This window comes from Cebus imitator, unplaced genomic scaffold (genome assembly GCF_001604975.1).
Source record: "Cebus imitator isolate Cc_AM_T3 unplaced genomic scaffold, Cebus_imitator-1.0 Scaffold106, whole genome shotgun sequence".
Taxonomy (NCBI): Eukaryota; Metazoa; Chordata; class Mammalia; order Primates; family Cebidae; genus Cebus; species Cebus imitator.
The window spans coordinates 5,956,791-5,977,340 of NW_016107421.1; the positions used below are offsets into that span (position 1 = coordinate 5,956,791).

Genomic DNA, 20,550 nt, shown 5'->3' on the forward strand with positions numbered 1-20,550 from the left:
AAGCAAGTCCTTCTTAGGTGCCTGACCTGCCGAGGTGGTCCTACATCCGAGGCCCAGGGTCTGCCCAGTGGAAGGAGGAAAGAAAGGAGCTTCCTTCCCTTGCGTGTTGAGGATCCGGGTGGGGGTGCCCCTCACCTTATTACCCATTATTTTGCAGGACTGCAAAGCTGCCTCCCAGCAATCCCATTGAATGTGATCACCTAAGCGACATGGTGACCTGCAGAAGAAAAAGAGAGGGAGAGGGGAAAGGAGCCGTGACGTGCAATGTCAGGATCTGTCCCACGTGTCTGTGACCCGCCCATGCTGCCCAGTGGGACACGTGACCTTGCCACATGGTGCTGTGGCCCAGCGTGTGACTCCCAGGGCAAGGTAAGCCTGAGGAAGAGCGACTCGTAGCTGCGCAGGATTTGTGCCCACACGTGCCATGTTTCTTTGATAAAAATTGAAATGGTCAATAACCTCCTAGAATAATGTGGAAAATCAGAGAGGGTTCTGCGGGACCCAAGTGGTCGGAGGACGCGCACAGGGATCCCACCTCGCTCCCCTCCTCCCTCTTTCTCTTCCCTTTGGTTTTGTGGGGTCCATGGTGCTTGTCCACCCCTTCCTCTGCCTCCACACAGTGTGAGAGGAGGGAGAAGGCTCATCTTCCCCCAGCATCGTTCAACAGTACCCAGCCCAGTCACGCCGGGACCCGGAATTGACCAGACGCCAGTAGAAGGCACAGAGGGTGCCCCAGGTAGAGGAACCTCCGTCACCTGGAGCATGGCATGGGGAGACTAGGCATTTGAGAGGTGTCAGGTGGAGGGTAGGAGCTTCCTCAAAGGGCTGGTGGGGAGGAGGTGGGAGGGCAGGTCCTAGACCCTGGGGGTGGACACCTAGGCAGGACTTTCCTGCCCCTGCAACCCCGGGGCTTGTGGGCTGAGGTTCAGAGGCTCTCTCTCCAAGAGCACCGTGCTGGGTTGGGTCCCCTGATCTCCGCATCAGTTCCTCACGAAGTTCCCAGTTCCCTGGAATCTCTGCAACCTCAGCCCCTGGAGTTCCCAGTTCCCTGGAATCTCTGCAACCTCAGCCCCTGGAGTTCCCACTTTCCTGGAATTCCTGCCCCCACATCTCTGCGTAGCCAGCCCTTAGCCGTCCTTCAAAGCTGGACACACCACCCTCACATGTGCCAGGCAGACCCCAGCCCCACGCGGCCCATAGGCCCACTGTAGGGTGGAGGCTTTCCCTCCTCCTCTCTCTGGTCACCTGCCTGAGGAGGCCCAAGGCCAGGTGTGGCCAGCCAGGCGACCTCAGGCCCCTGCGGGTGTGCTGGGTTCTCTTGTGCCACCTGGTGGCCAACCCCTGAATCTGCTGCAGGCTTTGCACTTCTGACGGGCTGACCACGTGGCCCCTTCCGGGTCACTGGATGCCCTCAGGGGCTCCTCTCCTCACCCTCCACATGGGCAGCATTGCTGACCTCAGTAGCTGCCCACAGAGGCTGTGCTGTTCTCCTGCGGCTGGGGCTGAGCCCTGGGTTCAGACAGAGGATGAGGGCTTCCTTGGCATCAAGCTGTCCCGTCTGTTTGCTCTTGCTGCCCTGTGCTTGGCCTCTAGGGTGCCACCTTCTACCCAGCCCTTGCTGAGCCTCAGGGCAGCCCACTGCACAAATTGGAGGCACACTCCTGGGCCGGGCTGTCGTCTCGGGTGTCTGCCTCAGGCACATCCCAGATCCACGTCCGCAAGGGCCTACGGGACACCTGTGCCTCTTGGCGCCCTCATCCTCCCAGGAGGACCCCAGAAAGGCAGAGAGTGGCCTTGACTCCATCTTCACTCAAAAATCTTAGTCTTAATCAGCAACACAAGATGACACCGACCTTGGGTGCGGGAGGCCCTCCTGGTCCTCATGGGAACAGAATCCCTGATGCCTCCAAGTCCTCTATGGCCTGTGTCCCCGCTGCACAGTGGCACGCTTCTCACCTGACTAGGGACTGAGTTGGGGCTCACTGCTCAATCCTGGAGGGACTGCAGAGGTTGGCACAGTGCTTCGTGTATGAGGCAGGTGCACATGCAGCCAACCACCGCCAGCCACACCCACTGCCAGGCTGCTTATGCCAGCCTACCTCCCCTGCAGGACAGTGGACTCCAGCTCCAGCAGCCTCCCCCAAGACAGCTGGTGTCTCTGGTCACTTAGCAGGGCTGAGATCCATGGCGGTGATGGCAGATGCAGATCTTCCCACAGCTGTGAGGCTGCCAAGGCCAGAGGCGTATGGAAGGAAGCCCATCACCTAGGCAGAGGCCCCAGGGGCAGATCCTGGGCTCACCTGTAGCCCCTGGCTCCTGTCCCCACAGGCCAGGCAGAGATGCTCAAAGCCTGTAGAATCTGCTTCCTGGCTGGAACCATGAGCCTTGTGGGAGGCTGTTAGCTGACTGTCAATGTTCAGCAACCCTGAGGTCTCTGGTGTCCAGCTGAGGAGCTTGCAAGCCCCAGCCTGAGAAGCTTCCAGGCGCCCTCAGGCCCCCATCAGACAGGGGGAGATGTCAGGGTTGGGAGGAGTCTGGAGGTTGCCCAGCAATGGCCACCCCAGGGGGGCCTGAAGTCCCTGTAACTTGTATCGGTGGGACTGCCTGTCCAGAGAGGGTTCCCCTCACCCTAGCCTTGCCCCCAGATTCTGTGACACATCGGGATTCTGCCCTCACCCCGCCTTCAGTGTGTGCACCTGCTGCCGCAGAAGCAGACTGGAGGGGAGCAAACACGTGTGTGCTGGTGCCACACAGGCTCCCATGCCCTTTCGCAGATGGACGGGGTGGGGACGGCAGGAACACACGGCCAGTCAGGTGGCCCCGGATCCCGTGCCTGTGCCTCACTGCTCCATATGCAGGTGGCCTCCACAGTGATGGTGTGAGGCGTGCCACGTGCATGGGGCCACAGAGCTGTGTGTATCTCTGCAGGGCTGTCCCAATGCCCCAGCTGCAGAGTGATGAGCACTGGGAAACTGCCCCCAAGGCCCCCTCCCTGGGACCCGGGTCTGCCTGCTGTCACCAGGAAGATGTCCTTTCCCTGTGTTTGATGGCTTGGACTGAGGAGGGCTAGTCAGGACACGCCTCTGGGCTGTACACACCTGGAAACACACCCTTTCCAGCACCCAGCTCTGCAAAAGTGAACCTCAGGACTTCCTCCACCCCCTAACAGCACCTTGGAGAGAGCCCTGTCCAGCACTTGGCAGGTCTCAACTATTTGAGAGTAGTGTCTTGACCTGCTTCTTCCAGAAACTGTCTGGGTATCCTGAGAAGCACAGCGTACTTAGTTAGCTTCATCAAACTTTATGTTTCTTAGATTAATTAATTTTAGAAAAATAGAGAGCTTAAGCTCTGTTACACCAAGGACACCCTGCTTTCAGTATGTGTGAGCATATAACAGATCAGCATACAGAGGCTCTGACGAGGCCTGCAGCAAATATGTCTGACTTTATTTAACCTAGTTTTTGCCAACCATTTTCATGTAATACCTATTAGCATCCACCAAATAGAGACTCATGAGGCTGAAGTGGCCAACTCATCCCAGGAATTTCATGGGACTTTCTTGGTTTTAGCAGTGGAAGTTCCACACCCCTGGAAACCCCTGAGTCCCAGGCAAGCCAGGACAGTGGGTCATCCTACACAAAACCCACTTAGGGAAAGCTGCTCTGGTGAATTATTTCCAAAGCACATTCCACTTAATTCTCCCTTCCCTTCCTCAGACGCTTAAGAGAAAGAAATTTAAAAAAAAAAAAAAAGGCAGGATGATGGAGGTTCACGGGGAGGGAGTGGCGTGCGGGGAGGGTGGAAGGGGTGGTCCTGCCATTATCGTCAGGAAGGTGGTGCCCCCACTCCCCCAGGGGAGATGGGAGCATCCATCAGGAGCCTTCGTGACCCTGTGCAGACACTGAAAGATTCCTGGATACCCAAAAGCCCAAGATAATTCACGAGGCTTATATTTCATTTGAGACTTCACAATTATTTATTGGAAAAACATCTTCTCTAGGAGGAGGGGAAGGAGAGGGCCTTTCTCCTCCTCCTCCTCTTCCTCCTCCTCCCTGTCTCCAGGCAGCTTGGCAGAAAGCTGCATTCCATCCCCGTCCCGGTCCCTGGGGCCCATCTCGCTGACAAGGCAGAGCTCTGTCCCCAGGTCACACCACAGAGGAAGCCCCGGGTCATGCAGCCACTGCCACAGGATGCCGCTGACCAGTACCGAGTCCAGCGCGTAGGAGATTCGGGGAAGTATTTCTTTCTTTTAGACATATTGACTTTTTTTTTTTAATTTTCAATTTAGTGCACTTAAAGCATGACAATAAGGTGGGGAAAATCTAATTTTAAAACGCCCACAATCCTCTCCACCCTAACAAATCGTGTTCACTTTTCACTCGTCCTTCCTGGCTATTGTACATGCATATATATAGTTGTTCCAGAGGCAAAACCATGGTGCAAATAGACATTTGCGTTTTGCTTTTTTCAATAAACACATCCTTAAAAAATTCTCCTTATTACCATTTGGTCTTCATAATGATTTCAGAGAATGGGTACAACCATTCCAGCCAGGAAATGCAGGTATTTACCCACGCTTTACCCTGTTTGGGTTTTGAGGTTAATCCTAATTGTTCGTTGCATGGCCGGCGTTGTAACGGGCACCTATGGAGCAGGTTGGTGCACAAGTAATTGGGGTTTTTGCAATTACTTTCAACGGAGAAAACCGTAATAACTTTCGGACCAAGCTAATATATAAACTTTTTCTTCTGTCTGGATGATTTACATACATACTGAATCCTGAAACTTGGGTCAGCTTCCCTGTCACGACTCAGACCCATTATGACAGCGACTACAAACACTCCAAAGTCAGAAAGTCAGTTGATTATTGCAGCTGGGCACCAAGGTCATCGTGCTGATTTGGCTTTTTTATTCGTTTTTATGAATACATGTGAGCACATAAACCGTATATAAAATTAGGAATAACTGCCGAGTAACGTCGGTGGAGATGCAGAGGAAGTGCCTCTGAAAATCATTTTTATATAAGCAGTGCAAACACTGCAAACAAAAAGTCAAAATAAACTTTTTTGGAGCTCTGGAAATTAAGGCCTGTGACAACTCAGGGAGCATTTATTCAGGAAAAGTGGCTGAATCACCCTAAGAACAGTGAGATTTGTGGCACTGCAACTTGCCCTAGCCCAGCCCCTCTCTCCAGCTCCGCAGTAACCCGGAAGTCAATGATCCTGCAATCACAGTGAGGACCAGCAGCCTGGCAGACCCGGCTAGGGGGCAGGATGTAGCTGGAGCTCCTCCAGAGCCACATTCCCAGAGAACTGCCATTACACAGCCTGTTCATTCCAGCTGTCGGGCAATTGTTTATTATGACAACAGCTTCAGGTGATGAAACAATAGAGGTAAACAACAAGATGATTGAAAAAAAAAAAAAAAAAAACTAAAAGGAAAAGCTTGGGGAAGCAATATCCGGAAGGGGGCTTTGAAAAACTCCAACACATCTGTGGGACTCCAGAAGGCCACATGCATGCCCAGGAAAGACTTGACGGGGCCTGCGGCATCACCACTGGCTGAATTCGAGGTGCTGTGAAAGCAGAAAGTGAAGGCTTGTGCCCTGCTGTAACCTGCTTGCCTGAGAGTTGAAACTTGCCCCCACACGGAGGCAGGGCCCCTCAGCAAAGGCTGTGACACTTACTGCTTCTAGGTAGTCAAGGAAATTACCCAGTTATGATCTGCCAGCTAGGCTGAGTACAAACCTCAGTGGCCAACACAGGACAGATAACACAGAAATAGCTCGGGAAAGCCACTAAGCAAGCTAACAGCAGCAGCAGCAGCAGCAAACCCTGAGGAGAAGGAGACTCTGATTTCCAGAGTTGGCATATTATATTATTTTACATGTTCAGTTTTTGACAAAAAATTAGGAGGCAAGCAAAGAAACACACAAGTATGGTCTGTCAGGGGATTGGAGCAGAAGCACAGGTGTCAGATTCATGTCTCTATGCTAAAAAACTACGTATTGACGGAACGTATCTCAAAATAATAAAAGCCATTTATGACAAACCTACAGCTGGTATCACACTGAATGGGCAAAAACTGGAAGCATTGCCTTTGAAATCTGGCACTAGGCAAGGATGCCCTTTCTTACCACTCCTATTCAATATAGTATTGGGAATTCTAGCCATAGCAATCAGGCAAGAAAAAGAAATAAAGGTATTAAATTAGGAAAAGAGGAAGTCAAACTGTCCCTATTTGCAGACAACATGATTTTATATTTAGAAGACCCCATTGTCACAGCGCAAAATCTCCTGAAACTGATAAGCAGCTTCAGGATACAAAATCAATGAGCAGAAATCACAAGCATTCCTAGACACCAATAACAGACTAACAGAGAGCCAAATCAAGAGTGAACTTCCATTCACAATTGCTGCAAAGAGAATAAAATACATAGGAATACAATTAGCAAAGGGCGTAAAGGACCTCTTCGAGGAGAACTACGAACCACTGTTCAAGGAAGTAAGAGAGGACACAAACAGATGGAAAAAACATTCCATGCTCATCGTTAGGAAGAAAAAATATAGGGAAAAAGACCATACTGCCCAAAGTAATTTATAGGTTCAACACTCTCCCCATCAAGCTACCAATGACCTTCTTCACAGAACTGGAAAAAATCACCTTAAATTTCACAGTGAACCAAAAAAGAGCCCGCATAGCCAAGCCAATTCTAAGCAAAAAGAACAAAGCTGGAGGCATCACACTACATGACTTCAGACTATACTATAAGGCTACAGTAATCAAAACAGCATGGTACTAGTACCAAAACAGAGATATAGACAAATGGAAAGAACAGAGGCCTTGGAGGCAAAGCCACACATCTACAACCATCTGATCTTTGACAAACCTGACAAAAACAAGCAATGGAGAAAAGATCCCTGTTTAATAAGTGGCATTGGGAAAACTGGCTAGCAGTGTGCAGAAAACAGAAACTGGACCCCTTCCTGACACCTTACACTAAAATTAACTCCAGATAGATTAAAGACTTAAACATAAGACCTAACACCATAAAAATCCTAGAAGAAAACCTAGGCAAAACCATTCAGGACATAGGCATAGGCAAGGACTTCATGGCTTAAACACCAAATACCAACAAGACTCAAATACCAACAAGACTAAAATGCCAAAAGCCAAAATAGACAAATAGGACCTAATTAAACTCCAGAGCTTCTGTACAGCAAAAGAAACAATCATTAAAGTGAACCAGCAACCAATAGAATGGGAAAAAATTTTAGCAAGCTACCCATCTGACAAAGGGCTAATATTCAGAATCTACAAAGAACTAAAACAGATTTTCAAGAAAAGAACAAACAAACCCATTCAAAAGTGGGCAAAGGATATGAACAGACACTTTTCAAAAGAAGACATATATGAGGCCAATGAACATATGAAAAAATGCTCATCACCACTGGTCATTAGAGAAATGCAAGTCAAAACTACATTGAGATACCATCTCACACCAGTTAGAATGGCGATCAGCAAAAAATCTGGAGACAACAGATGCTGGAGGGGATGTGGAGAAATAGAAACACTTTTACACTGTTGGTGGAAGTGTAAATTAGTTCAACCATTGTGGAAGACAGTGTGGCAATTCCTTAAGGATCTAGAAATAGAAATTACATTTGACCCAGCAATCCCGTTACAGGGTATATACCCAAAGGATTACACATTGTTCTATTATAAAACAAATGCGCATGTATGTTCATTGTGGCACTGTTTATAATAGCAAAGAACTGGAACCAACCTAAATGCCCATCAACGACAGACTAGACAAAGAAAATGTGGCACATTTACACCATTGAATGCTATGCAGCCATAAAAAATGATGAGTTCGTGTCCTTTGTAGGGACATGGATGAATCTGGAAACCATCATTCTCAGCAAACTGACACTAGAACAGAAGATCAAAGATGGTGTTGAACAACGAGAACACATGGACACAGGGAGGGGAGCATCACACACTGGGGTCTGTTGGGGGGAACTAGGGGAGGGACAGTCACGGTTAGGGAGGTTGGGGAAGGATAACATGGGAGGAAATGCCAGATATGTGATGGGGGGATGGAGGCAGCAAACTACCTTGCCATGTATGTACCTATGCAACAATCCTGCATGATCTGCACATGTACCCCAGAACCTAAAGTACAATAAAATAAATAAATAAATAAATAAATGAAACTACATCTAAAGAACTGAAGAAAAATATGAGAATTGTGCCTCATGAAATAGAGAAGATTAATAAGGAGATATAAATATGTTTTTCTTTGAAAACCACATAGAAATTCTAGAGTTGAAAGGTATAGTAACTGAAATAGAAACTTCACTAGAGGCAGTCAATGGCACATTTGAGCTGGCAGCAGAAAGAATCAACAAGCTTGAATATAGGTCCATGGAGTTTTTTTCAATCTGAGAAAACAAAAATAAAAAGAATGAGGAAAAATAAACAAAACCTTGGAGACCTGTGGGCCTAGCAGCAAATACATAATGGGATTCCCTGAGAGAGAAGAGAAAGAAAAGGGGGCAGAAAGAACATTTAAAAAACAATGACCAAAACGTCCACACATGATGAAAAACCTTCATCTATACATCTAAGAAGCTTAATAAATTCCAAGTGGAATAAATGGAAAGAGATCCACACCTAGACACCTCGTAGTCAATTCTCAAAAGCCAAAGACCAAGAGGAATCTTGAAAGCAGCAAGAGAGAATCAACTCATCACATACATGTATCCTCAGTAAGATTACCAGTGAATTTCTCACCAGGAGCCATAGATGCCACAAGACAGCAGGATAACATACCTGAAGCACTGTAAAGACTGTCAATCATTAATTCAATATTTAGCAAAACTATCACTCAAAGAGAAAGAGAAATTGAGACATTTCCAGATTAAAAGAAAAAACCTGAGAGAATTTGTCACTAGCAGTCCTTCCTTACAAGAAGCATACACCTACTATATGCCCACAAAAATTTAAAATAAAAAAATTTTAATGAAAAAAGGAAACACTGAAGGAAATATTTTGAGCTAAAATGATAAGATAAATACAGAGTAACTTGAGTCCACATGGAAAAATAAAGAGCACCTGTAAAGGTAAGTACATAGGTAAGTATAAAAGATGGCATACATATATCATTATTTGGAATTTATTTTTCCCTATCTGATTTTAAAAATCAACTGCAAAAAGCAATCATTATAAATCTGTGTTGATGGTTTTTCACTGAATAAATATATAATTTGTAGGACAATAATAGCAAAAAGGAAGGAGAAAGTGATGGTAGCATACAAGGGTGAAGTTTCTATATACTATTAAAATTAAGTTTGGAGTCATCTGAACTAGGCTGCTATTCATTAGAATGTAATCGTAATTTCCAGAGCCACTACTAACAGCATATCCCAAAAATACACAGTAAAAGAAATGACAAGAGAATTAAAATGATAAACTAGAAAATATCTTTTCAACACCAAAAAGGCAAAAATAGAGAAACAAAAAAGACATGAGACACAGAAAAAGTGCCAAGATAGTTCAATGGAAAAAGAATAGTCATTTAAATGAATAGTGCTAAGACAATTGAATAGTCACATGTGAAAAATGAAGCTGTACTCCTGTCCTATACATATACAAAAATTAAGTAAAAAGAGTAACCTAAATGCAAAAGCTAAAACTATAAAACATTTAGAAACAAATGGGTGTCAATCTTCATGAGTTTGAGTTTGGCAATGGTTTCTGAGACATGACACTGCAAGTATAAGCAACCAAAGAAAACAAGAGACAAATGGGACTTCGTCAAAATAAAAAACTTACGTAACTTAAAGCATACCGTCAAGAAAGTAAAAAGGCAAACCACATAACGGGAGAAAACATGAGCAAATTATACATTTGATAAAGGACTAGTATCTAGAATATGTAAGGAATACTTATAACTCAACAATAGAATGAAAAATAATCCAATTTTAAAATGGGCAAAGGATTTGAATAGATATTCCTCCAAAGAAGATACACAAATGGCCAATATACACAAAAAGAGATGTTCCACATCATAAGCCATTAGGAAACCTCATCTACTAAGATGGCCATGTCAAAACAATGGACAATCGCAAGTGTTGACAGGGATATGAAACAAGTGGAACTTTTATGCATTGCTGGTGGGAATGCAAAATGGTGCAGGCACTTTAGAAAGCAGTTTGGAAGTTCTTCCAAAAGTTAAACACAGTATCACCATATGATCCACCTACTCACAGATACATATCTATGAGAAATGAAAATATATGTACATGCAAAAACTTTGTATGTAGATGTTCATAGCAACATTATTCATAATAGCCAAAGAACCCAGCTGTCCATCAGTTGATGAATAGATGAACAAATTGTGATATAACCTTGCAATGGAATATTATTCAACCATAAAAGGATGAAGTGCTAATATATTCTTCAATATGCACGATCCTTGAAAACATACTAAATGAAATAAGCCAGACATAAAAGGCCATATACTGTATGATTCCATTTGTATAAAATATTCAGAATGGGAAAATTGGTGGAGACAAAAATTAGATTAGTGGTTGCCAGGGTCTGGGGGAAAGGGGAGATGGATGTGAGGTTTGAGGTTTTGTGATAAAGTTATTTTGGAATTAGATACTGGTAATGGTTGTACAGCATTGCCAGTATATTCAAAATCACAGAATTGTACACTTTAATGGGCGAAAACATTATATACGGTATGATGCCACTTGGATAGAAAATGCATTCATGTATTATATATATTTAGAAAAAGATCTGGAAGGATATAAACTATTAACAGTGGTAATTTTTAGGTGATACGAATATAATGTTTCTATCATTTTTGTGTTTTGATTTTCTAAAATGGAAATACACTGCCTTTGTTTAAAAAAATAAAAGGTTGTTTCTAATTTAAACAAAACAAGACACGAATAACTGTAAAGCTAATTCCTATGTAGCTAAAAAAATAGAACATCAGCCTCTGGAAGAATTTCCTAGTTAGAACCGCCTTTTACTTACCCACCCTTAAGGGTGGACACTGTTAGTTTTTATAATGATCGCTCCTTGCTTTTTTTCTTTCAAATGTATCCTTGCATTGATTGTATTTATCCCCAGACACACGCAGGCTACCCTAGTTTTGAACTTTTTGAACTTCACACTAGTGGAATTGTGCCATTGGTAGTGTTTGGATCTAGCATCTTTGGCTCATCATACACGTGAGTTGACCCTACTTTGTTGCATGTGAGGATAGTTCTTTAAGTTTTTATTTTGACTAGCGTCCCATTGAATAAATATATCACAATCTATCTACCCATGGTACACTGAAGGACACTTGGGGTGACTGCAAGGAGGGCTGCTGTGAAGATTATGGAACATTGCCCTAGTACTCACAGGCACAAGTCTCTCTAGGGCATGTGGAGAGTGAAATTCTATTCATAGGAATGCATATCCTCAAATGCAATGGAAAATGCCACTCTTTTCCAAAGTGGTTGAAACGATTCGTACTCCCACAGGGGTATATGAGTTCCTATCGGGCCACTCTGTCAGCAACATTCTGCATTGTCGTGGTTTTTTTATTTATCAGTCTGGTGGGTGTGTGATGGTATCTCACAATGGTTTCATTTGTATTTCTCTGGTCACTGATGAGGTGGAGCACATTTTCATTCTTCTATTGGTCATTTGGAATTCTGCTTTTATGAAGTGCCGCTTATGTCTCTTGCCTATTTTTTTCTACTGTATTATTACTTTGTGAGAATTCTTTTTTTTTTTTTAAGCAAAGTCTCACTCTGCTGTCACCCAAGTTGGAGTGCAGTGGTGTGATCTTGGCTCACTGCATCCTCTGCCACCTGGGTTCAAGCAATTCTCCTGCCTCAGCCTCCTGAGTAGCTAGGGTTACAGGTATCTGCCACCATGCCTGGCTAATTTTTGTATTTTTAGCAGAGACAGGCTTTCATCGTGTTGGCCAGGCTGGTCTCGAACTTCTGACCTCAAGTGATCTGCCTACAGTGGCCTCCCAAAGTGCTGGGATTACAGGTGTGAGCCACCGTGCCTGGCCAGGAATTCTTTATGTATTCTATAACATGAGTCCTTAGAAGATAGGCGTGTGGCAAATACCATCTCTCACTTTGTGACTTGTCCTTCCCTCCACAATGACAGCCTTTGATGAGCCAGAGGGGCTACATTTATTGTAGACCAGTGCAATTATATTTTCCTTAATGGTTACTTATTTCTGTGTCTCATGAAATTCCTTTCTACTTTGTGATGATGAAGATAAATTCCTACGATATCTTATGAAAGCTTTATAGTTTGGCTTTCGTTTTCAGCTTTTGTTTCGACCTGCCTGAAATGGAGTTTTGCGTGTGATATGACGTAGGGGTCTGCTCAGTTACTAGAGCTGTGTAACAAATCAGTCCAAAACTTTGCTGTATGAAACGACCATAAATTCTACTCACAGATTTTGTGGGTGAGGAATTCAGAAAGGGTCCATAAGTTAAGTTTTTGTTTGTTTATTGTTCGAAGTCTTGCAATGACTGGGTTCTGAGAAGCTTTTGAAGGCCAGAAGCCAGAACCATCTCATCCACTCACATATCTGCCATTTGATGCTGTCAGTCAGCTGGGAGCTGTTTCTCTGCACATGGGGTGGCAGCTTCTCTATATGGTCTGGTTTTGACTTCCCCTCAGTGCGGTGGCTGGGTTTCAAGTATCAAGAGAATGGGGAAAGGGAGAGAGAGAGAAAGAGAGCCAGATGGAAGCTGTATTACCCTTTTTGACTTAGCCTCAACAGTCGCTTCTTTGCATGCTGTTGGTCATGGTATTTGTAAAGGTCTGCCCTGGTGCAAGGGGAGAGAACACAGACCCAGGTCTCAGTGGAGAAGTGTCAATGTCACCTCAAAAGGACATCCTGTAGGATGGGAGCTACACAGGTGTGGTCATGTTTGAAAAATATAATCCATCATGGCATCCAATTTCATTTTTCCACATGGATATCCAACGTACGCAGGACCAGCTATGGAAATGATAATCCTTTTCTCACTGCTTCCACATATTGAGGTCCTGTATGTGGGAGCTTCTGCTTCAAGATGCTGTTTTCTGCTACGTTGTTCTATGAGTCCCACCTTAGGCCAGGGCCACACTTTCTCAGGTATCATGGAATTATAATAAGCATAGATGTCTCATAGATCAAGTACCCACTGTGTGATTATTTTTCAAAAATGTCTTACTTCTTCTTGGCCCTTCATGTTTTCATATATATATTTTTGTGTCATTTGGTGTCAGATTCCACCCTACCCCTGGCCTCTCCTTACCCTCCTAAAAAAAAAACGTGTGGACATTTGTTTTTTGGGGGGGTTTAAGCTTTTAACTTTAAGTACAGGGGTGCATCTGCAGGTGTGTTACATACATGCATACATACATACATACATGCAGCTTGCTGTACAGCTTATGCCACCACCCAGGTGTTAAGCTCCGTGCCCATTATTGTTCCTGACGCTTTCCCCGCTTCCACCCTCCACCCTCCGATGGACCCCAGTGTGTGCTCTTCCCCTCTATGTGTCCTGTGTTCCCATCATGTAGCCCCCACTTACAAGTGAGAACATGTGGTGTTTGGTTTTTTGTTCCTGTGCTAGTTTGCTAAGGATATGGCCTCCAGCTCCAACCATGTTGCTGCAAAGGACATGATCTCGTTCTTTTTTAAGGCTACATGGTTCCATTGTGTATATGTATCATATTTTCTTTATCCAGTCTATCAGTGATTGGCATTTAGGTTGATTCCATGTCTTTGCCATTGTGAATAGGGTTGCAATGAGCATACTCATGCATTTGTTTTTATAACAGAATGATTTATATTCCTTTGGGTATATACCTAGTAACGGGATTGCGGGGTTGAATGGTATTGCTGTCTTCAGGTCTTTGAGGAATTGCCATGCTGTCTGCCACAGTGGTGGAACTAATAGTGTATAAGCATTAAAACCTATGGACACTTTGACTGGGATTGCATGAAATCTATATCCCTATTTGGGAAGAATGTATATCTTTATATATTAGCTATTTCTCATCCATAAACTTAATGAATTCTTCCATTTGGGAGGCTGAGAAGGAAGACTCACTTGAACCCAGGAGGTGGAGGTTGCAGTGAGCTGAGATCACACCATTAGACACCAGCCTGAGGGACAGAGTGAGACTCTGTCTCAAATAAACAAACAAATAAATAAATAATGCCTTCATAAAAAATTATCTTTTTCCATTATAGAAATCTTGTACATTTCGTTCAAGCTTATTTCCAGGGACTTTTTTTTTAAATGATCTGTTTTTCTGTTTTTTTTTTTTTTTNTTTTTTTTTTTTTTTTTTCCTAGTTGTTTCTGGAATGTGAAATGTAATTGATCTTTGTATATTGATTTTATATTCAGTAACTGTGTTACGTTCTTATTAATTCTAATAAATTCAACTTAGATTCTTTATGTACTGTTAGGCACACAATCATAATATCCATGAATAGTGGGGGAGTGGGAAGCAGCTCATAAAAGCGGGACACCCATGTGGGTGGTTATGAGTGGATCTGGCTCTCTCTAGTCGGTCCTTAGTCAGAAGCAGGGATGAAAATTAGGGAAGATATCAGCTGTTTATTGAATCCTGGCCACCTGGGGTCAGTTGTCACAAAGGTTCTTGTTCAGCTTCCTGGACAGGTTGCTGGAGATGGTGGCCTGCCTTCCTCCACATCGGACTTATTGACAGCAAGCTGGTCTTGGGGCTGGTCCCTGTAGGTCAGAGCCCTGTTTTTATACACGGCCTTAACATTGTCCATTTGTGTACTTGGCTTCTCACTCCGCAGCAGGTAACTAAAGGAAGCGTGGAGATCACTCATCTTCCAACCTGGCGTCTCTGTTCTCAGCTGTAAGGCTAAGTCAGTACCCCCATCTAACTCTGTCTTAAGCAGGGTCAATATTAAATGAGCCTGTTCAATGTTTTCACCTGGTTTCCAAGAAAGGGTCTGAGTGATTCGAAGAGTATTTTTTTGTTGTTGTTTAGAAATAAATTATTGCTAAAAAATGTATATCAAAGTCTGAGAAAAAATCAGCATTCAAGGTCTCTGATTTGATTGAAGAAAGCTTCGACACGGTGTCTCTATGTTGTGACACAGTCATTTTTGTCATGGGTGGGAGCTGCTTTCCTACAGAAGTGTAGGAGCCCTGCGTGACACTGGTGGAATCCAGGTAAAGGAGCTTGTGCTCAACCATAATTTCTTAAAATACATATTTTGATTTGTACCAAAGAGCTTTCATCTTCTCCTCCTTTGTAAACATCACACAGCCTTTGAGCCTGTTTGTGTTGGCTTTCACTGAACTGCCCTGGGTTTTATCAGCCCAGAGACATTCCCTCCAGGACTCCTCCAGGTGCCACCTCCACAGCAGTAATCAGGGCAAAGCTTAATTAGAGACAAAAACTTCCAGAAAGGGCAACTCCATCCCTTTTTACGGTAAAATAAACACATTTCCAAAAGGGGCCTTTCCTTTAATTAAATTCTCTGCAATGTGGCAGCTGCTTGGGAGGTATTTTTGCATATTTGAGTTTAGGAAGATGTATGTGCATAGAGGTGATGTCACATTTGGAATGATGCGTGTTTATAAGACCAAGTTTACGAGTTTACTAACTTGCAATCCAGCTATCTTCATACCAGAAGGAGACAAGGCAGCGTCCAAGCTGGGCCTTCCCACAACCAGTCATCTCGTAAAAACAGGCGAGGTGGCCTCGGGAGAGACACAAATGTCTAGGGCGCGACACAGAAACTGAACAGGAATGTGGGGATGGGGGCTGCCGGCCCCTGGCGCTCAGAGTGAAGCCCCACCATGGAGCTGGGGCCCAGGGAGCTTACGGATTTATGCCAGAGGTTATCCAGGATAGATGTGTTCAGCCTGGGCACGCAATCAAAGCCCACACGGGCCCCTCAGGGAGGGTCTTTCCCTCCTGCTGGCAGGCAGGGTCCCCAGCGCCCCCTGACCTCGGCCTTGCAATTGTGCAAACCTCAGGGCGGTTCATCTCAGACTCCGCGCCGGTGCTGCAGCGTCAAGAAGACCCTTTTAGGGGGTCAGTATGGGTCTTCTAATTTAACCCTCTCCTCTGCCACAGCCACCAAAGCCAGAACCCATCCCTGCCAAGCTCCTGCAGAGGCGCTCACGTGGCCTTCAAGAGGATTCACCAAGGTCACCTGTGTCACAGCCGGGGACAGCTCCCTCCCACCCAAGAAAGCTCAAAGGCAAAACCTGCGCCAGGAGGGGTCCCTCCGCCCGCCCGTGGTGCTGCAGTGCACAGGCTGCACCCTGACTGGCAGAGCCGGGGGGCTTCCAGTGGCGCGGCCTGGGAGGGAAGGGGTCCAGCCCGTCGGGGCCTCCGGGACAGCTCTCCTGGGATGCTCAGGGCCGTGCACCGTCACACCCTGGCACACTGGTGCCCACGCCCCCCGAGGATGGGGGGATGCAGGGTGGGGGGCTGACGGGGGTGGGAGAGGCAGAGAGGCAGACCATAGGGAGGGCACTTGCCTTGGAGGGAGGAGGGGCACTTGCCCATCCAACAGCCCCAAAGTGCAAATGCAGGCACCGGGACCCTCTCGGTGACCCAGGACATGCTCAAGTCACCTTCTTCCTGGCACACACACACACACACACACACACACACACTCACACACACACCTAAATTCAAAACTATCCCAGGCCGTTTGGGGTGCAAGGCTTGCTCTCCCCCGGGGCTGTGTCCTTGCACGAGGGCTCCAAGCTCAGGACAGGTGGGGTCAGACAGGGACTGAGGCACGGCAGCGCGTGGGGTCCATGCAGGCCCGGGGGCAGGTGCATGGGGCGACCGCAGAGCACCAGGACAGACGGTTCGCGTCAGTGTTCCCTCCAAGAGCCCCTCCTGGACGCCTGTGCCGCTGCACAGCCACGTTTGTCCTCTTCAGGTGGAAACAGGGCCAATCTGATACTTCCCAGTCCGCCCCATGCACCCCCAGCCCCTGCACCCATGCAGGTGGGCGCTGCCCACCCTGTCTCCTTCCCCTGCAGCATCACCTGCCATCTGCACTGGCACCTGCTGCTGCTCTCCAAGTACACGTGGGGACGCTCACTTGTGGGGACGCTCACTCGTGGGCGCAGGAGAAGGATCTGGAGGACCAGGAAGAGGGAGGCCGGGCCCTTTTCTGCGGCATCAGAGACCTGTGCCTCCTGTATCACACCCGGTAGAGACAGCCCTGGATTTTAGAGCCAGTAACGCCTTGAGTCACTGTGGAAAGCTCTGTCCCATTCCTGCGAAGACCTTCCCTCTTCTGCCTAGTTCGGGCATCCAGATCCGAGGGCATGCTGGGACCAGAGCATCTGACTCCCGGGATGCCTCGTGACCCCAAGAAAGGAGCATAAATGTGGCCTAGCAAGAATGCTCTTCTCACCCTCAGCACCCTCCCCTCCGCAAGCATCACCGGTGAGGGGCACACGCAGGGCACGCTGCCGAAACAGAATTTGAGAACACAAAAAACAATACAAGGCTTATTTCTTAGCATGTTGAGTGGAGAGGGGGTCAAAACAAAACAAAAAACCGAACTAAATGGGTTTCGCAACGGGAGGAGGAAGGGGCTTTGTGAGTGCCCGAGGAGAATCTAATTAGAGACTTCAACTAGAGCTCTGCAAATGAATTATTTACAATTCTTCAGAGGGAAATGATTATAATAATAACCTTTACAATGCCAAAATTAAACTTATTATGCTCTTTTCGTCCGCCCCAGAAATTCTCTGAAGTCTGTCATCAGGAGAGATGCAGGGAGCAAGCCCTGCCGCCCGCTCGGGGCAGCGCTTGGGGCCAGCCTCGGGCCCTGGCTCAGCCCAGAGTCGCAGAGGTGGTGAGCCGGGCGTTTGAAAGGGAAAGCCAGCAAGCGCGTCCCTCTGCCCTTTGTTTCTGTCTCCTGACTTGAGGATGCTCTCGGTCAGGCTTGAGGAGTTGTAGAGGCTCCAAGAAGAAATCCCAGCATCTGCTCCTAGGGCGGGCAGGCCCTGGAACTGCTGAATTTAAAATAAGCTGTGTGAACGGAATGAGAAGAGGGTGGGAAGGCTATAAAAATTCGACTCCAAGCAGGAGATTCATCATGGCCTCCTCAGCACGTGCGGCTCATGTTGGAAATTGAGGGTCAGTCTGTTTAGAAATCAGCATATCCCAGGGGCTAAGCGGCTGATGCTGGTCCTCACAGATCCCCCACAGGGGTGCAAAGGGTAAATTCTACACCTCAGCACCCCTCTTCAGGCCCTGCATGGCTGTCCTTCGATTTCATTAACTTTCTTCTCCACGTGGGCCAGGCCTCCGCCTAGCCCTTTCCTGCCTCAGCTCCCCCAGGGCACAGCTGCAGCTAGGCTGACTCTGCAGGTTCTTTGGCACTGCGGTGCCCACGTCTGGTCACTGCACCCCAGCCCGCCTCCCAACTCCACACCACACCTGTCGTAGGTGAATGGTGGCCCCACAAAAGATACGCCCACGTCCCAACACCTGTGAATGTTTCCTTATTTGGAGCAAGGACCTTTACGATGTGATTACATGAAGGATGTTCAGATGACATGATCCCAGGTGATCTGGGAAGATCCTAAGCAGCCAATGACAGATGTCCTCCTAAGAGACAAGGGGAAGACACAGGAAGAGGAAAGGGCCATGCTGGTGCGGAGATGGAGGCAGAGACGGAGAAGAGGTTGGAGCCACCAGAGGGTGGAAGAGACGAGAGTATTCTCCACGAGACCCTTTGGGGAAGCACAGCCCTGACACACCTTCATTTGGGACCTCTGTCCCCCAGAGCTGAAGAGAGCAAGTTCCTGTTGCTGAAGGCACCCAGGTCATCGTCCTTTGTGGCAGCCCCAGTCCCGTCAGCCTTCCCCAGTAATCTGTCCCCATCTGTCTCTGCCATCCGCCTCCCTCCCTGAGAACACGGTGGTGGGCAGTCACACCCTGCCCCACCTGCTCACTCACACAGCCTCATCCTTGGCCCATCTGTAAACTGGTACCTGCTTGAGCAGGACCCTGGCTGCAAGTGCTGGAATCCGACTGCACTCAGTGTCAGCCAGAACAGCCTGATGGGCTCAGGGGCCCAGCAAGGGCAGGGAGGCCCACAGCAGGAGATGCGGGGCCCTCTTGCCAGTTGCAGCCAGAAAACACAGGAGGGCCTGTGATGAGCTCTAGCTAGGTCGGGTGTGCAGCCACGTCTCATCCCTGGGGCAGTCCCTGGGACAATACGGACGGCTCAGCCTTGGACCAGGTTGTGCAGGCAGCTCCGGGCTACCAAGCAGGAGGGAGCAGCAAAGACATGGAGGTAGGCTGTGCTAGTGAGGACTCTCCGGAGTGCAGAACCAACAGAATGTATGCCAGGGAGCTCAGCAGGGAGAACTGGCTCATAGGATTACCAGGCAAAGCCCCACAGTGGGCTGTCGGCAGACTTGGAAAAGAGGGAAGCCAATGGTGTGGCCCAGTCTGAGTCCAAAAGTCTCAAAGCCAGGGAAGCTGGCGGTACAGCCCTCAGCCTGCGGTCAAAGGCCCGAGAGCCCCCGGGAGGCTACTGGTGCAAGTCCCAGCGTCCAAAGGCTGGAGAGCCTGGAGTCTGATGTCCAAAGGCAGGAGGAGAAGACGCAAGCAGCAGGCGTGGGAAGAGAATGCAGACTCAGTCAGTGCGTATCCCCCTTCTTCCGCCTGCTTTGTGCCAGCTGCACCGGAAGCCGATTGGATGGTGCCCACCCACACTGAGGGTGGGTCTTCCCCTCCCAGTCCACCGACTAGAATGTCAGCCCCAGCCAGCATTACCCTCACAGACACACCCGGGAACAATGCTTCCCACAGATCTAGGCATTCCTCAATCCAGTCAAGTTGACACTATTAACCATCATGCGGATGAAAAAGATCCAAACCCTATAAAATATTTGAAGAGATTTATTTCCAGCCAAATGTGAGGACCATGACCCGTCACGTGGCCACAGGAGGTCCTGAGAACATGTGTCCAAGGTGGTTGGCTTGCAACGCGGTTGTGTATGTTTTAGGGAGACAGAAGACATCACCCAAGTATGTGAGGCGTGCATTGGTTCAGTCCAGAAAGTCGAACAACGTGGAGTGCAGTGGGGGCTTACAGATCACAAGCGGATTCAAAGATTTTCTGATTGGCGATTGGTTAAAAAGTTTCAGTTATCATCCAGAGAGCTGGAATCAATAGAAAGGAATGCCTGGGTTAAGATAAGGGGTTGTGGAAACCAAGGTTTTTATTATATAGATGAGGTCTCTTAGATGGCTACCCCTGGAGGCAATGGAGACCTTTAGAAGGTTTTAGATTCTCAGTTAATCTCTTTAGGAGCAGAAAACAAAGACCCGAAAAAAGAGGAGAATTCTTCCATCACAAGAGACAGCTTTGCAGGGCCATTTCAAGATACGTAAAATAAATACATTTTGGGATAAAATACTTTGATATTTCTTCAGAACCTGCTGTCATTTGATGCTACACTAAAGCCAGGTTGGAATTT

At 47.1% G+C, this 20,550-nt stretch overlaps 1 long non-coding RNA gene across 2 annotated transcripts in view; it reads right to left on the reverse strand.

The window, feature by feature from the left end:
- Positions 1 to 17,733: 17,733 nt before the first annotated feature.
- LOC108310699 overlaps positions 17,734 to 20,550 on the reverse strand; it is a 19,333-nt gene continuing 16,516 nt past the window's right edge. Inside the window, exon 4 of one of the 2 annotated variants that reach the window (XR_005201728.1) lies at positions 17,734 to 18,085. This is a non-coding gene — a long non-coding RNA (uncharacterized LOC108310699). Of the gene's footprint in view, positions 18,086 to 20,197; positions 20,234 to 20,550 lie in introns of those variants that run through there. The other variant, XR_001827869.2, reaches the window with a different exon arrangement.